This window comes from Agrilus planipennis, unplaced genomic scaffold (genome assembly GCF_000699045.2).
Source record: "Agrilus planipennis isolate EAB-ADULT unplaced genomic scaffold, Apla_2.0 scaffold289, whole genome shotgun sequence".
NCBI classification, from domain to species: Eukaryota; Metazoa; Arthropoda; class Insecta; order Coleoptera; family Buprestidae; genus Agrilus; species Agrilus planipennis.
Window position 1 is genome coordinate 7,191 of NW_020439316.1, and position 4,746 is coordinate 11,936.

The following is a 4,746-nucleotide window of genomic DNA, read 5'->3' on the forward strand; positions in this document are numbered from 1 at the left end:
AGCTACTGTACCCAAATGGCTAGGAACCAACTAGTGCAATACATCACTACAGATATCGTAATGACATCTAGCATTAAGTTAATATGTAACATTGCAATACATATAAACTTATTTGTGCTAACTTAATTGTACCCTTTGGAGAATCTATCCTTCAAAGAGAAAGGTTCACCCTGTAGGCACCAATGTAGTTCATTACTGTAGTCGATTGTTCCTTAGTCGGGGTCACTACTGCAGTGATTTATGACCAGCGAAATTGCTGTTCTGATATGAACCGATTTTATAATAACGTTGGACACTTTCCAGCATCTATCTTGAATTGACACTACTGCAGCATCCGATGGTTTTGCACTAAAGTTAGATCAGCAAGTTACACTTGTTTGTGAAATATCTCTGACCTAGTTGTCGCACTGTGTCGAGATTTTTCTATGCCAGCATAAAAATGAGTCACATATTAAATGTTACACTTTTGAATTATGATAATGATATACCGAGTGTGCTCACAGTTATTTTCATGCAGTTTCAAAGCCGCAGAATTTTTTTTAAACACAATTAATAAGTGCACAAACATTACAATTTACATCGCAAACAACGGACGAAACTCGAATTGCACGTAAGAGCATAAAATAACTGGACATTAGGGTTACCTGCGCTTAATATACATAAGATAACGGGTTAAAATTTCACAATTCTTTTGTATTTATGATTCACAAAAATATAAATCTGGATAATGTTGATAAATGTAATTATTTAAAAAATTATATAACTGTCGAAGAGTTTGGNGAGAATTAAATTTTTGATAAATAAATAAGTTCGTGTTAAGAAAAAGTCAAATTTGACGCATCAAAATTATAAAAGGTCTTTTACATACAATAATAAATATTTTTGTGTTATTTTATATTTTAATTGCACTTACTTATCGTTTCATTACCGCGCCTATGCTTACTATTTGTACAAAGTGTTTTTTTTTTATCACTAGAGTTAATAAATTCTTCATCGATGTCAGCACCTTCCGTGTTCTCTAATTTCCAGAAATGGGCGGTACTTACTAAATCAGTGACATTCGGCTTTATAATTCCAGAGCAATTATTTTACTGTTTAATACGTCAAAAATACCGAATAAAGAGTAAAATAGCTATAAAGGCATTAATAGCGGATGAAAAATAATAGTAAAGCCCCTAAGTTGAACGAACTTATATTTCTTATAATAAATCTACAGTTGCTTTCAACTCCTTGTTTGCAGATACGCCTATGTTTAATATATTTTGGGGAGTAATTCACACACAGTTCGGAGGCGGCAGCACTTTCCGTGATAATTCGAATAAATAATATAAGTATGAGAGAGAAAGAAATAGTAAATGTTAACTCAGCTTTTACACCAGAGAGGACACTGTATGTTACAATTGATACAAAATTGCTACTATAACCTTCCACTATTGTTTCATAGACGGCGCAACGTATATGAGTTCAAAGTTTATTTCCTTTTAAATGAATTTCAGGATTAAAATGTTTTTTATAAACAACAAAATAATTGTATCGTCTATAATAAAACTGCATTTGCCTATATATAGAGTCCCTAAGTGTTTTATCGTTAAAAGCTAAAGGCCTTTGTTGAAATAAACACTTGCAGGGGGTTACCCTTGAACTTTTCTGTAAGTTCAACCCAAAACATTCAAGGATCTATTTTGAAATAATACCTTATGGTGACAGTAAAAAAATAAACCATATATGTACAGTACATACGTTCGTTAACGCTTTGTATAATTATTATAAACATTTGACATTTTATATTAAAAAAACTTATCAAATATTGTTTTTAAGAATTTCAACACATTGACACCTTGCTTCTGCAAGCATACGCTTTTGTACTTTTTGAATGCTACTTTTCTTTTAATTACTGTTAATCATTTAATATTAAAATGAGTGTACTTAATTTACCTGAATATTTTGTTCTAAATCGTTAAATGGAAATTCTTGATATTGTTTGAAAAATGCACAACACATAAGCATGAAAAATAAGAGAGTTAGTCCATTTAAACTTAACTCTATTGGAAATGGGTACTTAAAATGAATTCCTCTTTTAGATAAAAAATCCATTACGGTTGGTACTTCAATTAAATTTATTTAGAACGTTTTAAATTAAATTGTGACATCTCCTGATGATAAATTTCAAAACATTAGGCATCTCAAGACATCCACAATAGTAAATAATTGGGAGGGATGAAAATTAAACTTAAAAGGAAACTTTAAGGGGCACTCGAATGGGGACGAAAGATAGTAAATTTACAGTAAATTCTAAACTGTTATGTAAATATTATAACACTATATTAGGGGCAAAAAGCTCCCTATCATCCGTATAGTCAAAAGACGTGTACCGAAGAAAACACATCATTAAATAAAAACGACGCATACTCATGCATTAAGGAAAGTGTCTTGGGTTATGCGAATTGAATGCATGCGGTTTTGAATTTTACGTTACATTGAAATAATTTAATATTCAGGGTGAACTAGAACTTTCAATGCTACCCTTCGAGGAAAAATTCACGAATGCTCATGTATTCTTATTGTGCATGTACTCGTCTACGCAAACAGTATTTTCGAATTGCTATTAATCATACACATTAGTTAAATAAATATAAATATAGCAAAGTACAATAATAAACATAAATGCAAACATTTTTTTTATTACAGCCCCCCGTAATAAAACTAGAAAAACCTATGAAAAGATTTTGATGAATCCATGTACCAAAAAAATACGTTTTACAATATGTCCGCAATACTACAATACTATAAATTAATTTTACTTATTTATTTATAAAATCAACGGGAAATTCTCCCTTTTACAAAATAACAGAAAATAGTTTTTAAGTTTAAATCAACTGTTTATTCATAACGAAGGAATTCGAGAATCTATTCAGAAAGTATATGTTCACACCCGACGCGTACCCAGGGGGGGAGGGTGATTATCGAGTTTAACCCCCTCCCCAGAAATTAGAAGATACCCTAAACAAGAAGTAATAACACCGTAATAGAAACAAGTGGTGGAGGATCTATTTTAAGATGAGAAGGTTACTATAATAGATAGTAAAATTCATTTTTAGAAATATGTAGAGGGTAGTGGCAGCAAGGAATGGTTTATGGTAAGGATTCAAACCGAGCAAGCGTGCTTTTTTGGACGATCGGAAATAAAGGAGAGACATTTTGAACAGACGGCAAATAAAAAAAAAAGACAAACATATATCACTTGGAGAGAATGAAATGGTTATAAGACTATTAAAATAACATATAATGTCTTTCAAAAATTCAGAATAAAATTGCAGAATTTAGATACCTATGAAAGAAAAAAACTATTACAAACTACTCAATCTTTGGAGGAAAAAATAAAAATTATGTTTTTAAATTGGGGGCTGAAAGTGCACACTGCTAATTTTTACTAATACCTCACAGCAGAATTAATACATTTGGGTATTTTTAGCATGTTTAATAATAGAGAAATTAATTTTAAATTTAAAGAAAAAGCAACAAAAGCAACCCTACCTTTCCAATGAAGTACCCATGAATTGGAAAGAGCAGTTCTGGATTTCTTAACTTGACGACATTGCAGTATCCACCTCCACAGTCAACAACCCAAAACACTTGAGAGACGATCCCATAGGGAATAGTTGGAATTACTAAAATAATTACTTTGCCATAATAATAAAGAAAAAATTACAAAAACATATTAAATAAAATCCTACCTTTCTTTATGTCTAAAATGATATCCAAAATGTTCTAATGGTACTGTTTAGTAAGAAGTTTTCTTCCATAGGCAAATTGTTCTAAGTGCTGAAACAAAAACAAAACGGTAAGTATTGTTTAACTAATCTAATCATAAAAAATAAATAAAAACAATGTGATTCACGATCTAGTACATTTTTCAGAAAAATTCAGGAAAATACAAAATACACGTATTCATACTGTACCTGATTATTGTTATAGTTATAATTATAATTGTATAACTTGTATAATTTGATTGAAATCATGTTGAAATATGGTTATGATCATAGATAATAGACATACAAACGGTAATGGTTATGATCATATTCATAGACACGATCATATCACAGACAGTCATTGAATATTTCTTTAATCTATGTAATCATATCATAGACAAAATCATATGAATCATAGACATATATTAATGGACGTGCCTTAGCCTTATGTCGTCGTAATAATTTCTTGGCTGAAAAAGTGAGGGAGATGGCGAATGGTTTCGGACTAGTGCTATTTCTTTCATGACACGCTCACGCACTATCGTGAGAGAGATGGATATTGTCCGAAACTTCGTTCCATCCCAGTCTTTTGTTGTACCACAATTCTGACCGCTAAGGCATGTCCGTTAGTAAATGTCGATGGATATAACTAATGTACCAGTGGGCAAGTGTCTATATTATGGTTTTTAAATTATTTCTACAAATTCAACTGTTTTTAAAAATATTACAAGGATCCAATGATACATTATATATAAAAAAATACGTAAAATACAGCCGTAATATAGATATCTACTTAATTCTTTTAAAATGTCCAGCAATTTTTTCAAACTATTAAATATGTGGGCTAAACTTTTAACAATAAAATAATTTCCTCCTGTAATAAAAAGAAAAGGATTTTACAAAACGAAGACTCCAAAGTACAATAACACTAGAAATAAAAAAATATATACTTATATACATTTTCGTCAATCCGAGCGAGCTACTATTTAAAAAAAAA

At 30.5% G+C, this 4,746-nt stretch overlaps 1 long non-coding RNA gene across 1 annotated transcript; it reads right to left on the reverse strand.

The window, feature by feature from the left end:
• Window positions 1-3,395: 3,395 nt before the first annotated feature.
• On the reverse strand, window positions 3,396-4,071 carry LOC108740380. The gene is made up of 3 exons (XR_001938326.2): window positions 3,960-4,071; window positions 3,735-3,822; window positions 3,396-3,668 (listed from the first exon to the last, which is right to left on the reverse strand). It is a non-coding gene; the product is annotated as an uncharacterized LOC108740380 (long non-coding RNA).
• Between the last annotated feature and the right edge of the window lie 675 nt (window positions 4,072-4,746).